At 46.0% G+C, this 7,500-nt stretch overlaps 1 pseudogene across 1 annotated transcript in view; it reads right to left on the bottom strand.

Moving 5' to 3' along the window:
- LOC310794991 (extracellular sulfatase Sulf-2-like) overlaps positions 1-7,500 on the bottom strand; it is a 38,782-nt pseudogene that overhangs the window by 6,927 nt on the left and 24,355 nt on the right. The window contains exons 10-13 of the transcript in view: positions 6,034-6,090; positions 5,134-5,263; positions 2,010-2,310; positions 1,248-1,452 (exon numbers count right to left, since the gene is read on the bottom strand). The product of the transcript in view is annotated as an extracellular sulfatase Sulf-2-like (transcript). The remainder of the gene's footprint in view (positions 1-1,247; positions 1,453-2,009; positions 2,311-5,133; positions 5,264-6,033; positions 6,091-7,500) is intronic.

The following is a 7,500-nucleotide window of genomic DNA, read 5'->3' as shown; positions in this document are numbered from 1 at the left end:
AGCTACTGCAAAATGTAGTTCACTGCTCCTCCCCAACACTGCCAATCAGTGTCATGCATGTAGGTGTGGCTTGGTGTTCATTGGGCAGCTCGCTGAGTCACTCAAAATCAATCAAAGTTCACAGGCCGTTATTTTCAAGTCGAGGGAGCAAAACAAAACAAGCTGGTGTGATGTCCATGAAGGACAGAAGGTAAGTGGACATTTGAGGAGAGGACAGAAAAAAGAGACAAGAAGACAGGAGAGGAGAGCAGAGAAGAAAGGAAGGTACACAGGTAGAGACAGCCAGGCAAGACTAACGGGATGTGCCACATAATGCACTCTTTTTCATATCAACGACTCCTAGTCGAGCAGGGATGACGTCTTTTTGTAGGGTTACCCCGGAAGGCTGGTTCCTACGTGTAAAAGGCAATAGAGAGCCAAAGTCACGCCCACTTCCGGGTTAGGCATTCACACCAAGAGATTTCATCTGCCATTTATTTCCCCATAGACATTGTGTATGGGGAAATAAGTGCCTAACCCGGATGTGGGCTTTCTATGGGATTTTTGTTATGGGAATTTGAGTTAAATGCATGAAATCAGGTCTGTGGTGAAGAAAAGCAAAGAAAAACACATTTACGCTTCAAAAGTCATAAAGGGGGTCCACGTTGGTGAAGATGATCTTGCTGAACACAAACTTTTTCATTAACTTTTCTTATAAGAATCCCATTGCCTTTTACACGTAGGAGTCCGAAGTGCTACTTCCTGTGGTACTCTATTTAGTCCACATTAGAGCCACAGAGACTCTAAGACCCAACTATAAGAATATTTATATTTTTTATATGATTTAATCCAGAAGTCCATGACTCTCTGTAATGTAGGCAGAGGCTAGTGAAACTGACCTTCTGATGTACTTTCAAAGTACATCAGAAACAGTCTATTCTGCTGCAACTGTACAGCGCTGCTTAACCCATTGATACCTGATGCAGCATTTGCGTGTATATCCCTCATTTGTGTGTGTATCCCTTTAAGACCACGAAGCGCGTTAACGCGCTTCGTGGTCTTAAAGGGATACACACACAAATGCTGCATCAGGTATCAATGGGTTAATCTAGAACCTTACTGTACTTCTGATAACTATTGTGAGGTAAAAAAAAACCCTGGTCTACTGGAGTGAATGGAGATGACGTAACTCTTATATCTATATGACTCTGGGTCCTCCCATAGAGTGAAAAGGGGCGGGGCTTAGGAAAGGTCAACGACACACTGACCTGTGTGTGACTTTGATGGAGTTGGGCGGGGCCAGGACGTTTGGGACTCCTCCCATTCCACTGAAGTCGTCCTCAGACTCGTCTGTGATTGGCTCTCCCCAGGCCCCATCCACGACCACCAGGCTGCGGTTGCCGGGGTAACCGGTGGTATTGGATATGGAGCGGCTGAAGCGGTTCCTGGAGTAGCTCTTCAGGGCTTTGAACTCTGACACACACACACACACACACACACACACACACACACACACGCGCGCGCGCACACACACACAGAGGGAAAAAAGTTGAACTTCTTACACATAGCAGCAGGACGTTAGCTTGTATTCAAATGGTATTTCAATATCTCATCTTATGTTATGAAAGGTCCTATATAAATAAAGTTTATTATTACTAGGCACGCTCGATTCCTAGGCTCGCCCGCTGCACGGGCTCGCCCGCCCTGCAGCTCGCCGATCTGGCTGTGCAGTCCGCTGCATGGCGTGGCCTGCTCTAATGGCATGCGCAGCGCACAATTGCTTAACTTTGCATCACTGATGACGTCACTCACTGATGACATCACAAGATGGGGCGTCTGTAGCTCAGGAGGTAGAGCGGGTCGTCCACTAATCGCACACGAGTGTGTGTTGTGCTGTCATGAGTGTGTGTTGTGCTGTCATGAGTGTGTGTTGTGCTGTCATGAGTGTGTGTTGTGCTGTCATGAGTGTGTGTTGTGCTGTCATGAGTGTGTGTTGTGCTGTCATGAGTGTGTGTTGTGCTGTCACTCACTCTTCTTGGGGAAGAAAGGCTTCTTATTGAAGGGTCTGAGGTCCAGAGGTCGGCGGTCGCAGTCACATGCCTCAGAGCCGCGCTGGTACAGCTGAGACTTGATGCTGATTGGACGCTGCCGACCTGACACGCCCCTCTGCATGCTGATTGGACGCTGCCGACCTGACACGCCCCTCTGCATGCTGATTGGACGATGCCGGCTGGCCACGCCTCTTTGCGGCATCTTGGGTCCTCCTCCTCCTTCACTCTTACATTTGAATAGCCGCAGCTTCCCTGTGGGGTCCTCCACACACTGCCACTTCTACACACACACACACACACACAAGATACAAAATGTTTATTGTCACACGGATGTAGAAGTACACATGGTGAAATGCTTGAGCTGAGTTATGTTCCGTTACAGTCATCATCATCATCGTCATCAACATCGTCATCATCATTGTCATCAACATCGTCGTCATTGTCATTCACATTATTGACATTATCATCATTGTTTCCTGTCATGCTTAACTGCTACATTAGCATCAGAACATTGACATCGTTATTGTCATCTGTTCCGGTGCTTTTCGGGTCTGTGCCGTATATTGCGGATGCCCATAAATAATCTAATCACACACACACACACACACACACGCATACACACAGACACAGACACGCACGCACGTGTACACACGCACACGCACACGCACACACACACACACACACACACACAGTAATGGTTAACAACAGTTTTGACGGTACTAAAGTGAAAGAACTAGGGTGGCCATTTCCATAACACCAAAAAGGAGGACACTTTGCAACTCATATTATTATACTATCACGATACATTGATTCTGCGATACAATGATGTCTACAATACATCACAATATCTGTGTAACTGAATGAGCCAAAAAGACCCCTAAAAAGGCAAAATACAGGAACTATGTATAATTCACAGCATTGTGAAACAAGTTAGTCTACTGTACAACAAAGTGCATAGTCTTTTACACGTGCATGCACACACGCACACACACACACACACACACACACACACACACACACACACACACACACACACACACACACACACAGTTTGAGGACTCTTAGAAGAATAGCCCAGTTGGGCTACAAGAGAGCCTAATAAAAATCCAATCAAATGTGTGTGTTCCCTCAGGTCCTTGTGGTTGTCGTGTGTGTCTGTGTGTGTGTGTGTGGGTGTGTGTGTGTGTGTCTGGACTGCAGACATCACATCTGCTTCTCATCTCTCTGACAGGGTTCTTCTGTTCTGCTATGTTCCCTCTGGTCACTGCTTCTTCTTACAGGGCAGCCATTGTCCAAGTATCTGTCAGTTCACGCCTTCTTCCTTCATACGTCCTGTATGAAGCTGGTCTGGGACAGTCCTGTATGAAGCTGGTCTGGGACAGTCCTGTATGAAGCTGGTCTGGGACAGTCCTGTATGAAGCTGGTCTGGGACAGTCCTGTATGAAGCTGGTCTGGGACAGTCCTGTATGAAGCTGGTCTGTCTGGGACAGTCCTGCATGAAGCTGGTATTGGACAGTCCTGTATGAAGCTGGTCTGTCTGGGACAGTCCTGTATGAAGCTGGTATGGGACAGTCCTGTATGAAGCGGTTTTTAAGACTAATTCCTGAGGCACTCTATAGATCTGTGATAATAAAATAGACCCTTCTCACGGGGGCCATTTTGTGTCAGAAAGGCAGGGTAAACACAGGTGCAAGCAAAACACTAATGACAGTTTCCAACTTCCATGATTGGAAATTTGAAACCCTCATTAGAGTTTTGCTTTCGCCTGTGTTTACCCTGCCTTTTCGACACAAAATGGCCCCCGTGAAAAGCGTCTATTATTAAGCAGTGCAGCCACTTCTACTATGTGGCGCGTGTGCGTCCGTTTGTAGCCTAAGCCCCTCGCCCCAGCTCCACAAGCGAGCGAGAGAGAGAGCGCAATTCGGCGGTCGAGCGAGGTCGAGAGTGAATGGAGAGAGCGGCGACCTAAAGCTGCTGCAATGTCGTCAACGCGACACGCAACACACTGGATTAGCTGATTGGCTCGCTAAACTTGCTAACGCGTTCAAACACGTCTACCTCCACAACCGAGCAACGGATGTCAACGCGGTTTGTTGTTTGTTGCACCAGTGGAATCGGCGTGACTTGTACTTGTTCACGAAGCTCAATGGCTAAACTGTGTGGGTCCGTAGTTGCTTATGTACTAAACCTGCAGCGCTAAGTTACTTCAACACCTGGGTGTGATTTTGGATCCATATGACTCAATGATGACTTGATCTGCAGCTGCTGAGATTTCTGCTTTTCAAAGCTCATTTCCTATCTGTATTCTGTGGGTCTGACACACACACACACACACACACACACACACACACGCAAGCACGCACACACACATACATGCATGCAAGCACGCACACACATACATGCATGCAAGCAAGCACGCACGCACACACACACACAAACTGGTACAAGGTCCGGTTTAACGCGACTTGATTGTTGCAGTTTGCCATTTCCTTTGTTATACTCTTTGGCTGTACCCGAACTATAAACCGGAAACCGGAGGACGTTATAAACTTCATAAATATAGTCACGTTATAAACAACTAACCAACACTGGGGGTCTGTATGGAAACAGTGTTACTTGAAATGGTTAAGAGTTATATCAATTTGGTCTTTCAGTGGCGTTTTACTGCCATGTAACAGAGCTAGCTAGCCGCTAATATTAGCCACAGTAGGCGATTACCCATGAATGCACTGCGCTCTTAAAGGGATATTTATCGACAAGCTTTTTGCCAAGCTGGAGCTGATTAGTGATTTGCTTCGTTCGCCTGCAGCTTTGAGAGATTACAGACGGGTGTCAAGCTGTCAGCAACAAGGCTGGGAGGATCACACCAGAAGAAGCACCCATACGCATCATGGCAGTTACAAATAAGTTGGATACAGTATGATGTTCATTTAGTCAATTATGCTCCCATTTAGAGCATAAAGCAGACTATGTTTTGGGGCGTGATTGACAGGTCGCCTGTCCAGTGATCGCGCAGCTCGCTGATCACTGGACCAATGGGTGACGTCACGGTGGCTCGTCCATACTTGTATACAGATGATTTGTGTGCTTGTCGTGGTCGTACCTGTCCGCTCTGCTGACAGGGCGTCTGGTACTCGGCTCGCTGACACAGGTCTTTTACTCGTTGGTGTTTAGGCAGGAAGTTCTCCTCCTGGGACACTTCCTTCCCCTCCACACGCTGGTGCAGCAGCTTCCTGTTGACGGGCCAATCAGAGCGTAACTTCACCTTAATGTGCCAATCACAACACAGCCTGCCTGTTACTGTAGGCGTATAACCACACTCGCTCCTGTTACAACAACACCAATCAAAATGCAGCTTCCTTGACCAATCAGGAGCAGGGTGGGATTTCAACACTGGTGTTGAGGTTATAACAGGTCATAACAGGCTATTCTGTTAAAGTGGTACAGGTTATATTATATTAGCTGTAGTAATAATAATAGCACCATTTACCCTCTTAGGTTATAATATAGGTTGTAGTAAAGCTTGACATGTATTTACCATTGTAGTAATAATCATCATAAATATAGCCGCAAGCGGCAATACCAGGTGTTCAAGCCTATTGCCCCCGAAGGGGCTTGAATATCTGTCATATCTGTCATTGGGCCAAATTTCAGGGATTGGCCCAGTGGTATGGATGGTTAGAAAACAGGAAATGAGGTGTTGGTAATATCGCCAAACTTTGGTAGATTGGTGTGATTTTTTGTTTCTGAGTAGTGGGTGAGTTTTCTAGCCTACAGTAGGTGCAAAATGTGGTTAGTGTGGGCCTTAGGGTTTCTATATACACAGTTTTATAGAAGAAGAAGAAGAAGAAGAAGAAGAAGAAGAAGAAGAAGAAGAAGAAGAAGAAGAAGAAGAAGAAGAAGAAGAAGAAGAAGAAGAAAACATAGCTAATACAATAGGGGTTCCAGCCCCCCCTAATAATCATATATATTTATATATGTTTTTACAGAAGTCAGTGTTTACCCTCTCTCGACTAGAAAGGAGTCTCTCCACAGCTTGGACTTCTTGTTCACTTGGAACCTGAGGAGGAAAACAACAAAACACAGTTCATTCATTTATACACGCTGCTAGCCTCCTGACACCCCACAGAAAAAGCTCTTAGTATTTTATTTGTTGGGATATTATTCAAGTCTCTTGGATTAAAAAGAGATTTTAGAGGTTTTATTGAAAAGTCAAAAAGAAAGCCTCTCTCTAATGCCAAGGACCCTTTCCTTGTATAATGCCTGGATGTAAACAAGAGCCATGTTTGAAAGCGGGTAGGGTTGCCAACTGTCCAGTATTAGCCGGGACACCCCCGTATTTGGATCAAAAGTGGTTTGTCCCGTACGGGACGGGACGTCATGTGTCCCGTGTAAAGGGAATATGCACGAAAAGATGAAAGTCATCAAAGAGTCATCAAAAAATATAAAAAATAAACGGTGGATATAATGCTCTCATCACTGGAAGTGGCAAGTGCTTCAGATGAAGGCCACATGTAAATAACCTATTATAAATAGCCTATTCTTACCTTTAGTTTTCTTCCATCAGTTAAAAGTTTAAGCAGCTGATCGTTGAATAGCCAATAGACCTTATTCGACTGCTGTAACTCACGTACGGGCACGCCCACCGCCGCCATATTGTTGACATTCTGCAGCGCGCTGTGAGAGGAGGTGGAGTCACTCTCTCCATTCATAATGTATATCTCAGTGGGCTATACTATGAGGGTGCTCCGTTCCATCCTGTCCTGTTTTCATGGGATGTAATGTTGGCAACCCTAAAACATCTGGTAAAAGCAGCGTGGTTTGGCAGTAGCCTATTTTGTTGAGTTGTTGTTTGGTTGGATGCTGTGTCAGATAAAACTGTCATATAACCACTCGATCCGAGCCATAGAAATGCATTCTACATTCAGCACAGGCATGTGGACATTACGTTAACCTGCAAGCCTGCTAGATAGTAGTCTCTTAAAACAGACTGTATCATCTACATCCGGCGAATGCAGCTATATACAGTCTGTATGTTACACCCCCAGAACATGCACAAGGAAGTTGGGAAAAAAACCTTCAGACTGGAAGGAAGTTCTACGGAATCCGACCAATCACGACACGCGAATGCGCATATTGGATTCTGATTGGACTAATGAGCGGAAGACCCGCCTTTCTGCCGGCATATTGGATTCTGATTGGACTAATGAGCGGAAGACCCGCCTTTCTGCTTCCCATTCCGGTTGGTGCATGATTCTCCCCCACGAAGTACAGACGGTATGGCGGAAGGGAAGCATTTGAAAATTGCGGAAGCCAACTCGTCTGTTCTAAGAGACTAGCTAGCTAGCACTGCTAAGTTAGTTAGCAGGCTGCTGGCCTGCTAGCTAGCACTGCTAAGTTAGTTAGCATGCTTCTGGCCTGCTAGCTAGCACTGCTAAGTTAGTTAGCATGCTGCTGGCCTGCTAGCTAG

This window comes from Poromitra crassiceps, assembly GCF_964638095.1.
Source record: "Poromitra crassiceps genome assembly, chromosome: 20".
NCBI classification, from domain to species: domain Eukaryota; kingdom Metazoa; phylum Chordata; class Actinopteri; order Beryciformes; family Melamphaidae; genus Poromitra; species Poromitra crassiceps.
Note: the sequence above shows the minus strand (reverse complement) of the source record. Positions and strands in the feature narration are given on the sequence as shown.